Raw genomic sequence first — 19217 nt, 5'->3', positions numbered from 1 at the left:
GGGTAGGAAAGAATGAGCTCACATGTATTTTATGTTCAATTTATATTTCTGTATGCTGATCTGCTCATCAAAGTGTGACGTGTGGAGCATCTTGCCAAAGTGCTAGAAAGTTCTGCCTCTGGAAGATCTGATTCCCCCTGATATGATTACTTTTCTGAAGAAGAGGCAATGTGTTTCAGTGGAGAGTTAATGGAGTGGAAATCAGGAATCTGGAGTTCTTTCATAACTTTGCCACTAGCCAATTCTGTCATTTTGTTCATATTACCCTGAAATAAAAAACTTTACATAAGTATGAAGTAGAATTGAGATATTTATATTCCATGTACTCTTGTAAATGCTTAGATTTTATAACTTGGTTTTCTACCATATCTGCCGCTTTAGATAGAAAGGGAAGCTCTGCTCCTTCACGTGCTTAGGTCTTAGCGGTGTTCAAAGCAATGTGGTACAGATCAAATGCATCTAGAGCCTCCTACTGAGGGAACCACATCCAGAACAGACAAAATCTTGGTCATTAAACTTAGTTCAAAGCAGGCAGAATTGGTTTTCCCTGTCTTGAAATGGGAAGACAATGAAATGTAGTTAGTACTTAATATTTTGGTAAAACATAGGTATGACAGGGTCAGGGAAGGTTTTGATGGACTTGAATCCTTTTTAGTTTAGCCCTAAATTTTCTGTAGCACCAGTCTTTGGTCTTATGCACATCTGACCTGTATCCAAATGTACTGAAATTGAAATTAGACTTTCAAATCCCTGTATAATGTCTGTAAAACTGATTTTTTGTGGAGTTCTATTTATTTTAATTGAGTTACAGGGTTTTACATAGATTTTCATCTAGTATTTTTCTGTATGATTTTCCTCATTTTTGTTTTTATAACCTGATTTTATTTATCTTAGTTCTTTGTAAATTCAAAATGAATTATTGTGGGAAGTTTGTTAAACTAACAAGAAAGCATAGTTTTTTATATATGGATTTTATCTTCTGTCTCCCAAAATACTGCCTCGAGAGATTGAATAGCATGTTCTGAAATATCACTTCCCCAGTAGCATCATGCCCAGTAGTGTCATCCCACACAGGCACTGCAACTGGGTGCAACATTAATACAGTAGACATAAAGGAAAAAGGAGGAAATTCAATAGAATGGTGAGCACGAAGAAATCATTTTATTCCTGCCAGTTTGGGTAGGTAAAAGGGAAGATGTAGGAAAGGAATCCAAGCAGTTCTCACAGGCTTCAAACTGTACTCAGTGAAAGCTCTGCCACTTCCAGAAGGAGAAATATATTGTATTCCTGTCCCTTGTTGTTTTTTCAGGTGGGTGCCCCAAAGGACAGAACTATTTTCTGGAGTCAGGAAGCCTCCTGTGTATCACTTCATGGTGTGTTACAGTGGCACTACTTTCTTATTGCTGCCACGGCCCATGCAGTCGCGTGGGGCATCTGCATTCTGCTTTTTTCTTGCCTCCCATTGTAAGATATGCTTCAGTTAACTTCCCCCTAGCTTTATTTTTGTACTTTAAAGTTTAACTGATTGCAAAAAACAGATCACTGTTATAAGACATAAGAACATAAGAATTGCCATATTCTGTCAGACAACAGGTCCATCAAGCCCACTATCCTGTCTCAAGATGCTGCCAGCAGCTGATGCTCAGGGAAAGAGTATAATAAATGGTGAGGAAAATGCTTTGGTCTCCTTGCTTCATTTCATTCCATTATGACATTTAAATTCAAATATTAATTGTAACATTCGATCATATTTACACATGTGACAATTCATAGACCTTCAATGCCAAAAGAAATCTGGTATGATACCAAGGGTTTCTATTAATAAATTCTTGTGACAGCAAATTAAGGAGAGAAAACTCTTTCCAAATTTTCAATTTGAAGGTCTTATACTGCATTTTGAGGCTTCAAATGATCAGGCTTAAATATTTCCTATGGGAAATATGCATGGGAAAGGTATCACAGACCTCATGGGCTCTCCAGTACTTAAAAACAAATATAGTTTTATTATTTGTTTTTTTTGTTACGGAAGTTGTGCAACCTACATCACACTTTCATGTGTGCTGTGAATAATTCCTTTATGCAGAAATACATTGGGAACAGTATAAAAAGGTTACTTATGAAACACAAAGCAGGAATAACAAGCACATGTAGACAGATTTAAAAGCTATTTGAATGCTAATTAAAATAGTACAAATAGTTCTTAAATTTCAATGTGTTAAAAATAATTTTTTTGGGTGTCTATGCCTTTGATTTTGATATGAATTTATTCATATAACTCAGTGTAAATATGTGTCTAAGTTCTTCTCTTGATGAGGGGATTTGGTGTCTGTCAAATGAGAATGTTTAGTATTGAACATGAACACAACAAACAAAAGTTGAATGAACATTTTCTTTTATTATATTCTTTAGATCATTTGAAAGTTCAGATTTTTCCCTTTCTGCTTTTATGCTTGACACTGGATATTTATAACTGTCAATGACATTCAGTAAGTTTCATGAACAAAGAACATTGTAATGAGACCTGAGCTGTTGTGTTATTGCTGTTATTTTCTTTCTCACTTTTTAAGATAATGGATAAAATAAAATCTTAGTCACTAACAACCGCTAGTAAACAAGCATCACAGCTCAGTCCCATGGGGATGTTTTACTCATACCTTGCACAGCATATATAGCATTAAAAGTTTTAAAAACTTGTTGCTTGCCATCAATTTCAGTAAAAACTTCTCACATCTGCTACTTTAGTTTTAAGGTAAGAAAATTTCTTTTTTTTGTGTGTGTGAATGGAAATTAAGAATTCACTTTTCAGCACATGCATTGTCAAGGGGGATTAAATTAATGATACTTTTTTTTAAGTTTTTCATTAGAATTCATATTTTTCCTAAAGAGGACTGGAAATTATTAGGTTAGGCAAAGGTAAGAAAACTTTAAGTTTCAGGAACTATACTAATAAAGGAATACACAGATTCATGGTATAACGACTTTGTAATTATTACATTACATTTTTCAGTATATAATTGAGGGTCATTTCTATTCCTTTTGTTTTTTGTATGCAATGGAAATGCCTTTGTCAGCAAGGCGGTACCTGTATTGATTCTCCAGGATGGGTATCACAGAATCACAGAATCACAGAATCATTAAGGTTGGAAAAGACCTTCAAGATCATCAAGTTCAGCCATCAACCCAACACCACCATGCCCACTAAATCATGTCCTGAAGTGCCACATCCACACATTTTTTGAACACTTCCAGTGATGGTGATTCCACCACCTCCCTGGGCAGCCTGTTCCAATGCTTGACCACTCTTTCGGTGAAGAAATTTTTCCTAATCCAGTCTAAACCTCCCCTGGCGCAACTTGAGGCCATTTCCTCTCGTTCTATCGCTAGTTACTTGGGAGAAGAGACCAACACCCACCTCACCACAACCCCCTTTCAGGTAGTTGTAGAGAGCGATAAGGTCTCCTCTCAGCCTCCTCTTCTCCAGACTGAACAATCCCGGTTCCCTCAGCCACTCCTTGTAAGATTTTTGCTCCAGACCCCTCGTTGTCCTTTGGACACGCTCCAGCACCTCAACATCCTTCTTGTAGTGAGGGGCCCAAAACTGAACACAGGATTCGAGGTGCGGCCTCACCAGTGCCGAAATAAAAAAATCAACCCAGTTGCCAGCTATCAAAATCTGTGTCTCTTATCTTACAAAGAATCCACCATCTCTCCTCTGTCACTCATTTTTTTTTGTCCTGTTGTCTGTTAGATAATATCTAGGCTACATGGACTTAGATAAATTTCTGCGGCATGAGGAGTTCCAATTTTATTCAGTGGTGTTAATCCGGTATGTTGAATTTGATATGGTAGAAGTCCTTATTGTTATCTTAGATTATATTAGGGTTATGAATGGTTTAAAATTCTTGTACTAACATTTGAGGAGCATAAGCACTAAGGTAAAAATATGGTTGCCTGATAAAATTAAATGAAAGAAAAGGTAGGCTGAAAATAACTGAACTAGACTAAGTGATTTAAAAATTCACATAAATACAAGAACTACACCATTCATCTTTAATTTCTGACTGTTTTCACTTTGTCTTTCCTACAGGAGCTTTGTTGATTGGATCTGGCTCAAATCCTTTATTTCAAGCCGTTATTCATGTTATACAGGATGCTTTACTTTTCTAAACATTTCTTGAGATATAGAACAAACATCATAATATTCACAATTTAACCTCAGTTACTTATAATGATTTTTCCCTAATGTTTCCCTGTTATGCTGTTATTCTATAAAAAATGCTAGATATAAATCTACAGCAAAATGGGTGTGTATTACCAATGTATTAGTAAAATCACAAAATCCTTTTTGGTATGCTTCTGTATAATGTATCTATCAGGATATGTTGAAGGACTAATACTTATTTTGTCCCTCATTTTTAGTAGAGATACTAGGCCACTGCACACATTTTACTCATGAATACAGGGATGAGCATACGTTGTCTCTGAATGGGGTGAAACTGCTTGATGACAATGGCAACCCTGGAAGTCTGCACAGTATTTATAGCATCTGTTTATCTGTGATAAATAATACAGTATTGGCACATGAAGAAACTGTTTCATTTCTACATTTATTATGTAGATTAATCAATAATCGAGACAACCAGTTGCCAAGATAATTTTAACTACATGCAGCCCCACCTCCCCTTAGTTAATCAAACTGATACATTTATTTGGAAAATTAATGAGGAATAAATAAGAGCCCTTGCAAATGTTTCAGCCTTTGAAGACTGTGAAATAATAACACCAATGGAGAATCTTCATTTAGGGGTGTTGCACAACAAATACAAAATAATACAGGTTACACTTCCTGTTGGTTTTGAATATACTCACATTTGTTTTGTTGACTTGTGTGAAACAGGCTGAGTTCCAGCTCAGGACTAAATTTCTTGTCTGCCAAAAGAGCAAATTAAATTATAATTTTATAACCTAATCCTTTCTTTTTCCTAATCTTATCTATGGATAATATCCTTGGATAATATAATTAGATTTTTGGCTTGATAAACTTTATGAAGAATTTTTTCTGAGCTATATGATTTTTCGATATTGTGATTCTGTCCTTACCATTGACTATTGTCAACTCTATTATTGCCATCAGGTTTTAATTCTTCAGTTTCCATGTCTCACTTCTGTTAAAAATCTTAAATACTTTATTTTTGTTTACCTATAAAATATAAATTCTACAATTTCCACTTTAAAAGTTACAAATTTATTGATACTGTGTTTAGCTGACAATAAAAAATCCTATGACTTTTGTATTTGTAACTGTAAAACTTACGATTTAGTCATCAGAATTGCTTTGTTCACTGTAATTTCTTAAGATATTAGCTTAAAGCTTTCCTAGGCTTTTCCATCTGTATTTTTGGCAAGCCCTGATTCTTAGCCATGCCTCGTGTATCAAGGCTGGTATTACACTGACCTTGCCTCAGTCATGTAATATCTACCTGTGCTTTATTACAAGACTGAGTAGGGATGCACCCTCAAGGTTGAAGTTCTCTCATCTCACACCGTTTTCAAGATGAGCTATTGACAAATTAAGACATCTCATGTAAGCTTTTGTTCCCTTTATGGTCAGTGAAAGAAGAGAGGTAATTTCAGAGTGTGATTCAACTTCCCCCGATCTTGTCTGCACCCTGTCTTTCTTTTACACTAATCTACAGAAAGGTGAAAAAGGCTTATGCGTTTCTAAAACAACAATAGTTTAGTTTCATAAAAGACTTTTTGGTTATTTGCTCTCTACCACATGTCTTAAAAACACAAGAACATTTAGTAAGACAAACATGTAAAACATAAGTGAAGAGTGAATATCTAGACCAGTCCTACAGTATATTTCATGGTTTTTTATGTTTTTTTAACATATATGAGGTTTGATTCTCATGCAAAATCAAAATTCCATTGAATTTAATAGAAAATATTATTAATATTTATTATTATTATCACTTGATGGGTTGCATTGCTTTCCTGACACTTCCTAAAGTAAACAAACCTCTTTCACTTGTTTCAGAAGCTAATTTTCTAGCCTGAAAATTTTCATATTGGATATCTGCCTCAGTTTTGTTGTTAGGCTTATTCATTTATAACAACTTTCACTCAAAACTGTTCAGCTCTTTCTGAGAAAAGGCAAAGCAAACGTCTCTTGGTAGGAATTATGCTGGTTTCTTCTTTTAAAATTCTAGGGTCTTCAAGCAAGAGAGACTTGATAAACGATAGGCAGGTGATTTTTTGAATTCAGAAATATGAATCATGTCTTTAAAGCTGATCATATTTAGTCAAACTACTTAAATTTTAAAACATACTTTTCATAACTTTTTAGACTCAGTTACAATGCCTTCTGTTCAACTACCAGGATATTCCTCAAAGTCTTAGCTGGGCTAGTGCATACTGTGCTATATATATGCTGCTCAGGACACTTGAATGGTGAGCTGAAACATTTATTAACAGTCACCTTTTTCCTATGCTTAGGTGGAAAAATTGAAAAGGAAGATTTCTACCTCAGTCTTCCTTCTTGCACAAGTACTGTAGGGAGTAGATGGGGACAAAGAACTGGGAACACTGGAAAAAACACTAGTTAGAGAGTGATTATCTGCTAGGACAGGGGAAGCAAAGGACTATGCAGCTGGATGGACTATTAAGGAAAAGCTTGTGAGCCAGGTGATGTGGATGATGTGAAAACAGGCATGGAAGGAGTTTTGCACTCCAGTGAAATGCTGGGGGAGTGATATCTACTCCCGACACAAATAAGAGCATACTCAAGACTCTACAGGACTGGCCACAGTAAAATTACTACGCTATTTGTATCCTTACTGATGATTTTGAAACTATATTGTAAGTATTTTATTTATATTATTGCAGCACCTACTGGACACAGCCCAAATCTGGCCCCATTCTCCTGTGTTACTTCAGCTTGGAGAGAATACTTCCCAAAGGCCACCGGAGTAGCAATGTGTATTTGGTTGAATACCTTGGATCAATGCCTTGCAAGCACTGTTTTGGCCTTAATGGAAAGATCAGTCTGCTGATTAGATAGGGTCATTGCCAGTTAGTGGGAAAAGCTTAGGTATGATGAACAATGTTAGGCAGAATAACATCTGGTGCTAGCAGCATTGTTAATATTGGATAATGATGATGCTCTGTCTTAAGAACATATATTTAATAGTTGGCATTTTTAAAACCGTTCAGCAAGCCAGATTTGTGAGTCAGATATTTGCTTTCTTTGCTGTTTTATTTCCATACCTGTGTATTGAAGTGTCTGTACAGGAGAACTCAACATTTATTTGGAACAGAAAATGAAAATTTAAAACAGTTCTTTTTAATGGACTTTTTATAAAAGGACAACAGCTTAGTGATTTTCTCTGTTCTCTTCTGCATGATGTTATAGTATCTGATGTAGCTGGTAAAAAGTGGCTGACCCAAACTTGAGATTGATTTGTTGGTCGTGGCAACTGTCAGGAGCAGATTTTTGGCTGCCACTAGTAGGACTTGTTGATAGGTTGCTGTTATCTCATAACATCCCTCAAGAATACAAGCCTGAGAGGAGAGATGTGAGATGTATATGAATGTGGCAGAACATCTTACAGCTGAGGCACTCATAATCACTGAAGCCTGAAATATTTCAAATCCAGTGTGTGGAGAGACATTGCTTAACCATCTTATAAACTTGGCAGAAATCTCCATCTCAACAGCACATTAATATATATGATAATTTCATAATCCTTCATGGTATATCTATTTCTTTGTCCTTTAAAAAAAAAATAAATCTTGAACACCTTTTTCTCACAAAAAAATTATGCATCCATAACAAACCCTGGAGGAAACAATTCAATAAAAAAATACATATGTATCAGGAACTCATTGAATATTCTTGATTTCCCTTGGTTCTGTTAGATTTTCCTTCAAGCTTTAAACTCCTAGGATCAAATTCATCCCCAATGTATGCCGAGTTCCCTGCAGTCAATGGAATTATGTTGCAGGTGTGTTTGAAGCTGTGAACACTTTCAGAAGTGTTCTGTATTTACTCATAATAAGTATATAGTTTATACTGAACTGCTGATGGAAACTTCCTCTTTAGGTCTCTAAAGAACAGTATTTGAGTTTCACTTTAAAGGAAAATACAATAAAGTAGAAAGTGATGAATTAACCTGATTAGATATTACTACGGGCAAGTGGTTAGTTACATTTATCATTCAGAAGTGGCTTTTTTTTAATAAGTGACTATTCTTTGTGCCCCCATTCCCCAGAGCACCTGAAAATAATTAGTATTGCTGTGGAAAACTGAGAATAGGGTTACACTTCAGTTACAAACATATCCAGCTTTAAAGTAGGTGCTATTGGTGCTAGAAGAAGTCTATCATGACAACACCAAACTCAGGATGTGCTGCAAATCTCTGGATGAATTCTCAGAGGTAGATCTTAAAGGTTGAAAACTTATCACCATCCCACATGATGCTGGAGCCACGATGAGTACCTCATAGTCGATATTACTGGTTTCAGTTCACAAGTGCTTGTGAAAAGCTTGAATACTTTTCTGTTTTGGTGGGTTTGTATTCCTAAGGCAAATGAATCTTTTGCTGCAAACGATGTGCAACTCCAAATAATTCCCTCAATGAAAGACCAGGGGAGAAAAAACATTATTAAAAATCAAAGTTAATGAGAAAAGAAATATAGTTCAACACAGAGAGTCCCATTGGTTTGATACTTAGAAATCATAAGGGGTATTGTAGTGTAATGGGAACAAAATTTTTGTCCCCAAAGATGCAAGTTCTTCTTTTGAAGTTTCTCCATTTCACTTTTTATTTTTTTTCCTGTGGAAAAGTTTGTCTGCCTTTTTTTGTATTTATTGCAGGTTAATCAGCCATAATGAAGCATTAGTTATTTTTGGACTGTAATTTTATTACAGGCTACAGCTATTAAACCCGACAGAAGAGAATCAAATCTCCACCGTTAAAACTTTCTAATAGATTTGTACCTTGAAAAAAAATCTGTCTCACTATACAGCTGGATGCTCATAGGGCTTCCTCCTTTCAGTCATGAATGGATATCAGCCTTGATACATATGCATGTCAAATAAGGCAATAATACCCTATTTTATAATGAAAGGCCTATGGTGCAAGAAAAGTATGTGATTTTAATCAACTTTATTTTAAAAAAGCAAGGAACTGGTGGGAGTATGAATTTATCTCCAAGGAGTCCAAACCCAGGGCACTGATGTCTGGGTTAGGCTTTTAAAATACTCCCAGCTCCCCAAGAAAAGCAAAAAGTAACAAAGATCAGGCTGAAAAACTGAAATTTCACAGGGCACTTCTCTGGCTCATAAGCCAGCTGGCACGGTATCAGTCATTTCTATAACCCGGCTCTCCAAAAAGGTGGCCACATTGAAGCTGCCTCATGCATCTTTTGTCCAGACTAACTCCTGAAGCATGCCAGAGGGTATTTCAGAAGAGTTTTACATGGCAAGGACCAAACCCACATCCTTGGTTAGCCTAAAAATTTAACAATGCATAACAGGAAGCATTTGTATCTTGTTCAATTTACTATAAAAATGTAGCATGGAAGTCTTGAAGCCACCGGCCTTGAAGGTAGACACACTGGAAATAACTCTGAAAATGACCTAGTCACCATGGTTCCCAGCAGACAGAACCTGATGGTTCTTTCAGAGAGCTTCACATAGTAACCACAGCTTGAAAAAGATAAATAATATCTATAATCTCTATAATCAGGAGCATGCACTTCCTGCTCAGTCCCAACACAGAATACATATATTATGGATAAAGAAAAATGCAATAGATTTACTTTTTGCTGGGGTTATATAACCTCACAGATATAATCTTACGAAGAAGACAACACATCTTAGTAATCAGACAATTAAGCACTGGAAAGGTTTTCATGCAAGATTATGGATTCTCCATTTTTTGAGATACCTAAGAGCCTACCTCACACGCAGACCTCATATAAAAATCTAATATATATTTTGCATTATTTGGGTAAGGATGGTTTGCCTTAAATGGACCAATTGACTCTGACTGTTTTTGTAAAAACACAGTGATTACATAAAACAGGCCATTGTCAGCTGCATGGCAATAACATCCCCAGTTATATTGCCTGACTGGTTATGGTAGGAGCCAGTTTACTTCACTTAAATGCCGAAACTTAAGCAGACCTGATCTCTCTTTACAGCCTTCAGAAATACCTCCCTCTCTCTACACAACTTATTTCAGAGGATTAATTTTAATCTTAAGAATCAGGCATTTAGGATGCCTAAATTAGATGAACTAGAGTCCCACAATTCCTTGCTTTCATTTTAACATTATTTTACTGCAAATTTCAAGTTAAGATATTATGAGTCATATAAAATAAAAATTGCAGAGCTACACAGAACTTAGGCATGCTGTGCTTTTAGTCTCAAAATAACTTACATTTACTACATATCTCATTACAACTGTGAAATTTGTGTAGGGCAGTAATGAAACTGTCATGCTAAGCATATAATGAGCTGTTTTGCTTTGTTACTAACTGCCTCTTTGTTTGTATTATATTTTATAAGTATACTGTATCTTCATAAATATGATTGAATACAATAATAAGTTTAAGGGAACAGCAGCAACTGCTTTGTTTTGTGAAAGGTAATATTTTAGTGTCTTGCCATTTGTGTTGGACTTGTGCTGAATATGAATATTTGTAAGAGTAGAATATTTTTAAAAATGAGGAATTGTTTAAAGTAAAATATGGCACTAATTAAAAAGAAGCCTAGAACTGTGCTGAATGGTGCAAACCTTTGTTACGCATATATGCAACCTGACTTTGAAAAACAAAATTAAGAAAATTAACTAAAACCCTAGCCTTATTTTCTAAAGGTGGTAAACAGCCAATATCTCATGGATTTCATTAGAAACTTGCAGGCATCCAGTGCTTGCAAAGACAAGGAAATGAGTAAAGACCTATTCACCTGCAAAAAATCCATCAAGTAAACATGTTGATATAGTTAAAGTACTTCAGACCTTGAGAATTACTTTCCTGGAACAAGTGAGCTTATAAGAGCTTGTTTTTTTGCACAAATATGGTAACGAGAGGTGCAGTCCTAGAGATGGATGCTAGGTGAAAATCACACTCTAACTCAGCTAAATTAATTTCTGTAAAATTATTACACCTGTGTATCTATGAGGCGTAATTGTGAATTTAAGGATTTGACTTGATATAAGGATTTTTTTAAAGGCTTGTCTGTGTTGTAAGCCCTTCCCAACATACCATCTAGGCAATCCTTTTCATTTGAGCACCTTAATAGCATTGTTTTTCTCTTTTTTTACAGTTTTCCACTCCCTAAACATTTTCTTATATGGGAATAGTTGCCTTTAAAATAAATTTAAGCCTACTGATAATAGATCTGGGTTTTCTTAATTACATTTAGCAGTCGTCTTAGAAGGATCAGAGGTTGTAAACCATTTTGCTAAATGGGCAAGGAGTGGCAAAGTCCTAAAGAAGGCAAAAGTATGCTAAATGTGTCAGTATGAAATGCTGCTTCACTGGAAAAAAATTTAAATACTGATAAAAAGAAAAGTCATTTCACATTGACCCAAAGGGGGTGGGGAATTGAAAAATTTAATACATTTTCTTCTTTTCAAAGACCCCAGAGATTTAGTGTAGGCACTTCTTGTGTCCTGTGACAGGTTTTAGTGCTTATCTTTGTTCCATTCATGATTCAAAGAAACTTGAGTCAGATGCCATTTCTTTTTCCTTGTTCTTATGGACATAGAAGGTGTTTTTGTTATCTTCTGGTAGACTGCAGCTTCACCCCCTACATATCTACCCAGGTTTTGGTGACTGTGCTCACTCATTTAGTGTTTATGACTGCCTTGGGTATTTGTTAGACCTCCCCAGGGCCTGCCACCCCCGTGAGGCTCCACTGCTCCTGGCCCCTGACCCAGGCAGCTGCCAGCCCCCACTGGTACCTGACATCTACTTTTTCACATCTTGGTTTCTCCCTTCTTTTAAATTACTGAATTTATAAATAAAATGTTCTCAATAACTGTATTACATAAATAAACCCTTAATCTCCTCAGTTCCCAGCTAAGTTGTAGCTTAGGTCCTATAGTGTTAAATCCTGTGGTATCTAACCTAGACCGCCATCCGGGAGATATGCTCTCCAGGGTTTCTTAACTTCAGAGGTTCCCATACTACCTAGGTATCTCTAGAAAGTTTCTGTGCTGAAGTTTAGTTGCCCCTGTTAGTTCAGAAGTATCTGAATTCAGGACACAGAGGATTTAATTTCTGAGTATGAAACAGGTTTCAGTGGATAGGCATATAAGATCCACCTTAGTCCACTCGCCTGTGGGCAGAATAGTATTCACACCTGTGGAATGGAGTGAGTCTGAAGGCAGGCGTGAGGGAGATGTAAGACCAGTTGGAGAACTGGTGACTGAGAGCTCGGTTCAAGCACTCGCAGTTGGGTCAATCTCTTAAAGAAGGCAAAAGGCTTTGAACCTGGCTCATTGAAATGGGTTTGCGTCTCTTCATCAGATTAAAAAAGACAACACAGATCCTGAGAGCAAAGATCAAATGCTTCATCCACTCAGTCAAACATTCTAATGTCAGTGTTAACCCCAGGATCCCATTTTCCTGTTCTTTTTGTATATACAAATATAACCCTTGTGTGCTAAACCCCACCACTGTAATGACATGTTCCTTCAGCAAGAAAGTTTAGGAAAACAGACTCCAGGTCAATGAAAGTGTCTGCCTTGTCCTCTTCATTCCCTGTACTTAGGAAAAGGGGTAGACATTTAACCATTACTCTAATTCATCAATTGAGTAAAATGTCTGAACTGGATGAACTGGAATCTGACCCATAGATTTTTTACAGGCACATATTTCTCTCCATTGCCTGCACATGGATTATATGTGGTACCAGCTAGATAAATTTTCATGAAGCAGTATATAATGTAGGTAACTGAGAAAGGTGGCCTGATATTTTTCATTTCATATATGCAGATGACTCAGAGGCAAGATGATGGAATCATACAAATTCAGATTAAAAATAATGTTGAATATAATTAAGCATAGGAACAACATAATAATGAAAAGATTGTCACCTATAACTAAGTATCTTCCTGGCATACAGTAGCATAAGGAGAAGCTATGACCTTACTGCAAAAAGAATGAGAAATTGTTCTCTTATATTGATTGCTTCTAATGTACTAGTGCTTTAAAATTTTTCTTCATGTATCACACTCTTACTCTGAGGTGGCTGTATCTGCAAGACTTGCAATTTGCAGTCACCTCAATGGCCTGTCAATTAACTCTGCATGTACCTTTAGATACTCTGGGTAAGAAATTAATGATGTTCCTTTAGTCCATTATAACTGGAAGTTAGCATTAAAAGCCTGGAGATAATCTAAATTAACTAAATGGAGTGGCTATTATATGAATGCAATGTAACAAAAGCTATTAAATTATAGTTTTTTAGTTATGATGAAAGTTGTTGGGAATCTGCTATTTTCTTGTAGCACAAAGTAGCAAGCTAACCTGAATTTACACTCTCTTGAATTAATTTTTACTGTTTGTAGAATGAAAACTAAAGTTGGTATAGTATTCAGTGCAAATTATTATTGTGAGATTATGAAAGCTTCATGGCAAAATATTACAAAAACTTGATTTCACCCATTGGAACATAATTAGTGTTATGTATTCACAAAGCACAAAAATAATGTAAAGATTATGTTTCCATTGTTTTCAATATGGTATGTTATTGCCACCTGCATAGATGATATACTGAGACCTCACATCACATATATACATGTAGTACAAGATGACATAATGCAAAAATAAAAATGAAACTCTCTTATTGCTTACAGAAAGAGCATCAGAAAATAACAATGGGGTAGAGAACTTTCAGTCCACAAGACAAAGTAAATAAAATTGCTTTAAGAGACCAGAAGTAATAAAATACAGTGAGGCTAGAACTGATATTAATAACTCTGTACGGAAACATTCTACATGTGGAGGCAGAGCTCTACACTTAGACTTATTCCTCAGCAATGAAAAACTGGAGACTTCCTTGTAAAAGACAATTTGAGTTGCTGTGGGATGTTCAGCTTAGACAAAGGACACTTATCCTATCGGGAAAAGCTCTCTTCTTTTGATAATAAAAAAGCCAAAAGTTTTCTCTACTACCCGAGTAGACTATCATTGAAAGAAAAAAATGTTAACTAAAGCAAAGGCTGTGACACCAAACTTGTGATATGCTACCTGATGAGATGTGAGAAGAAGATTCCCAGTAGTATCCTCACTGGCTGATGCAGTAAAACTTTCAAAAAGTCTTAAGTTCAAAAAGGCACCAAATCAAACTTTCAAAAACATTTAATGAAAGTCTGATGAGAAGCATTCATCAATCCAGCAAGTAATCAAAACCCAAATAAATCAAGTTATGCATTTAATTTATTCTTCAATAAAATTAAATTCTAAAATTATTTGAAAAACAGATGCTTGCTACAGTTCACATAATTAACTTTTAACACTTTATACTGTAAAGTTGCAGGGACAAGGCAAACGTTTTTCTGTCATGTTTTCACCAGATCACTGTGACATTTGTCAAATTTATCGTTAGTCTTGAGATGGGGGCAGGTAGGATTTAAGACCTACAGCAGCAGCCTTTGTGTACTGGATGACCTTACTCAAGTTGTCTCTTCTAAAAATAAGCCTGCGATAGCATAAATTCGGTACTTAAATGCAATTACTTCAGCTGAAAGCTACCTAAAACCTCCATAATTTTCTTTCTTCATTGTCTGAACAGCAAAAAAGTAGCAATAGATACTCGGTCTACATGTTAATGACTGTTCTACTACAAAAGTGTTCCAGTCACATTGAGAAGGTACACACCAAAGGGAAATCAGTAGCGTGTATAACATTTGGGGCTGTGATTTCTAGTGGAATTTGTGCAGGCAGGATTTTCCTCAACATAAAACCAGTGTTTAAGTAATATCTTCAGTCTCTGTAATCCCCTTCTATGTGGGCCAATAGTAAAGGAAGGAAGAGTGAAATATCTGTCCATCTCCTTACTGCTGACATCACGGAAACTACTCATGGGCATATTGTTCAACTATTCACTTTATTAGCTCCAGTGAAAAGTTCTATCTGGCTCCTCATCTAAAACTGACCTTTTCTCTCACTGTTCCCCTTCCAGTCAAGGAGTACCAATGATCTTTATCACCTACTGTGAAGTGAAGTCTCCTATTAGGATTTACCTGTATCCCTGTGAAGGGATAATAGTCTTTCTGTCCCTGCAATGTCTTTCCATCACTAGATCAAGGAGTAACATTCCCACGTGTATCAGGATGAAATCAATAATAAGTCTCTGCACATCTGTTGTTTGTTTATATGAACTCTGTTAGCCAACCTTTCCTCAGGGTTTTTCATCCAGTTTTTGTGCAGAAATTTTCAAGCTGTTAGCCTTGAGGAAGCTACTGCTCAGTTCTGCCTCTAAAAATGCTGGCCTGAACTTTTGATTTCAGCTGTGGTAATTGTCATACCTTCCCTCTGGACTCACTGAGAATTAATATCACTGAAGCAAGATCATGGATCAGCATACTTACATGTGAGACATTGATGAATGACATTAGGATCACTGCATATTCTTTCTCTGTTACAGATCTTGGGACTTCTAAGCTTCCAGACATTTTGAAGTTGGTAACAACATCAGGTCTGCAGTAGTGGGGATCTTAGTGCAATAGAAGGCACTCTTAAAAAGGAATTGATAACTTGAATAGCGGTTTTGCAGTTTCTTTTCAAAATGCTTCACAGTATTCTCATAACTGTGCAGCACAGACTAGATGGTGTCTTTGATCCCATCTCAGAGTTTACGGTGAAAATGTTCAAACTTCATTGTGTCTGTTAGTTATAAAAGTAATCTCTGACTCGACTGGTTGGAGTCTTAGTGGGCACATAAGATGTAGTGGCTTATGATGACTGATGGTGATTAAAGAGAGCACTCAAACCCCGGTCTTAGATGGGTGCCAGAGACACAGTGGTTATCTGAAGGACAGGCAGAAAAGCCAAGAACAGTGCTCTGATGTGATACCAGCTTCTAAAACCCTGCCAATGCCACAGCTGCTTGGTGTTTTAGGTGGATAATTTTGCTGCTTTTGTATGACTTTTCATTAGTCTTGAAAAACATCATAGAGATTTGCTACTTGTGTGACTTTATCACAGTTTGGGAGATAATAAGAACTGGACTTGGCTGCATCCCCAGGTTTACTGTGCTTGGAAAAGAATATGATTATGTATGAAAGGAGAAACACATACTTCAAGAGAAAATGGCAAAAAGGAACACAAGAAATGCTCCCATTAACTCTGTGTATTCCTGCTTTATCATAAATTGTGTCCTGATCAGCCTGTTTGAAATCAAAGGTAGATTTTTATAGTGAAATGAATATATACTAAAGCTTATCTACTTTTTTTCAGAGAACTCAAATCTCTAAAGAAAAGTAAAAGAAACTTCATTTTTACTCTGTACTTGCAAAAATTATAATCTAGAAAGTTAACATTACTTTCCCAGAACATAAATAATGTTGTTATCAATGAACATTACAATCTGGGGACTTCTGCACTGAAGTCTGCTTTGGAGTTCACTCCTTCCTTTTCTAAATCCTTAAGAATTAAACATTCCATGAAAATTTTTCTTCATAGTTCATTTGGTTTTCCATTTTTCCCATCTGGTAGAAGCTGTAATTATTACTTTGTTCCCTTAATTTCAGTGGGAAAGTTATGGGCTCCATATATTTTGATATGTTTAGGATATTTTAAATATTTTTATTATTATTTCTTCTTATTATTTAACTTTTCATCATTGCTATTCACCAGAGTGGTTAGAACTTAACGTCTTCTAAGATCTTCTGAAACAGTGGTCTCCAAAACAAGAAAAGACAAAAAATTAATAGGTGTATTTGTATAACACCAAGAACACATTACCATCTTCCTTCTGAACAGAATATTTAAAGGGCACCCAGAATATCTAGGAAGGATGTTCATTCTTAGTTAATTTGCAGCAGTAAGTAGATTTCATGTTAACTGGATATACACAAGACCTTCTCAACATTTCATTCTGCTACAGGCATAATTGCAAAGTTATCAATTTCTATTACTGTCTTCAGCAATTTCAACAATTCAAGCTCAAGGTAACAGGAACCTCAGCAGTTGTTTCATGGGCCACTGTAATTTCTTTTCTGGACAGTGCATAGACTCATGGAGTAATAAACATTGAGTGCCATCTAGTGTATACATCAACAGTGCATGGACAAAGGCAGCCTGGGAAAGTCTAAATAATCTCATGATTACAGTTTCTAGCAAAAGTGTGCAGAAAAGGTTACCATGTCTGAAATAGGAGTCATTAAATTACATTGTTTCATAAAAAAAAAAATTAAGAACATATTTCAGACTAGAGGGAGAGACGTACGGACACAAAACTATTGGAGGGTCATGTATATTATTGCTGCTGTAGGCTGAGCTTATTAAACACACCAGGAGTTCCTTGCATCCTTTTGTTCCCCACGACTTCCCAGTGTTCCATCTTCTCATCCCACTTTATGTCTTAGAGCAGTTAAGCTATTTACAACTTGTAATTTGCTTAAATTACTTCTATTCTTTCCTTCTGTGAGAAGGGGAGATGTTTGGCAGGGTTAAAAGCTATTATATTGCTCCAGCTCTCTGATCTATAGTCAATTATAATTCCATTAGATGACAATTTGACTTAGCAATTGCCATAGCTTTATTGGTCCCACATTTCCAACTCCAGTTTTCCACTTTTCACCAAAATCAATAGGACCCTTCCCACTGATATCTGACACTATTTTCTGAAAGAATGATTGCACTATGGCCAGGCAAACAGAGATCTTGCAGAAGAATGCCACTAGTGTGAATGTAAGTCCTTGCTTCACTTCGCAGAGTACAATCTGAAAAAGTCAATCGTATAAAGGCCAGGCTTAATGCTCTATCAAAACTTCTAATGTGATAAATATCTGCGTAAAGTGATAGCTGGTATGGTTTAAAATGCCAGAAATGTAACTTAACAGGCTGGTCTTACATCTATAATCTCTCATAAGTGTTTTTTAACAATGGAAGCTGGATGTTTACAATACCCACATTTGCATACATTAGTCCTGTGTTTGTTTACCTGATTCGATATATATAATTTCTCATTTCATGTTACAGATGTAAAAATCTTATCCATGGAGCTGGTTAATGACCATCTGGAGACATCAATAGATGCATTTCCAAATTTAGTATCACTTCATTTAACATTTAGTTCAGCTTTCTTCAGAAAGTTGCTTAGATTTGTATCTCTAGATGCTCCAAAAGCCTGGATGAAATTGAATGTTGTTAGAAATTCCATAGAACATTTATGATGAAAAAACACTTTGGAGTGTCATTGTGTTAAAAGAAGAAAGTAATAGCTCAAAGGAAAACTTCTATAAAGCTACTGAGAAGGTCTCCAAGTGGTTTGACAAGATATGAGACTTGTTTTCTTAGAAGAATAATAACCCCTTAAAAGGATAAATAGCTCATGAAGGGCTTGTTAAGTGCTATATACTACATACAGCTATATGGGTACAAACGTATAGAGAGAGAGAAAAAAAAGCTGCCTGCTGCTGTCAGTAGAGAAACTAATTGTCCATGAAGCTGCTGCTGTTTGTACACCTGAAGTGAAAAAGATAGAAAGAACCATTGGTTCCAAGTTTACTGACTCTGGGCTGCAGTACCAATCATCTTACTGTGTAGGGAGCCAGTGGGCATGGTGGTGCTGGGTTGATGGTTGGACTTATGATCTTAAAGGTCTTTCCCAACCTTAATGATTCTGTGATTTTGTCAGTTCCTCTGCTATCAGCCTAGACTTGGGGTCTTTGTACAGACCAGATGAAGGACTGAAAGCTGATAAACAGGTTCTATTTTAGAGTAACAGATGTGTTTGTGTTCATTACAGGTAAAATTTTTGTTGTCCTTAAGGTAGAAAAAAAATCCAACATTACAGAGAGATTATTTTCACCCATGAAAGACATGCAAGAATGAACTAAGGAACACACCTATCAGAAATCAAGCAACAATTTTAGATTAATATTATATACGAGACGTTGTCATAATAGGCAATTTGTTATATATTTGTGTATTTGAGGGACAACTTGAAGTGGTGTAGTGCTAGAAAC

The sequence above is a fragment of the Phaethon aethereus genome, assembly GCF_964289735.1.
Source record: "Phaethon aethereus genome assembly, chromosome: 1".
In the NCBI taxonomy this organism is placed as follows: domain Eukaryota; kingdom Metazoa; phylum Chordata; class Aves; order Phaethontiformes; family Phaethontidae; genus Phaethon; species Phaethon aethereus.
Note: the sequence above shows the minus strand (reverse complement) of the source record.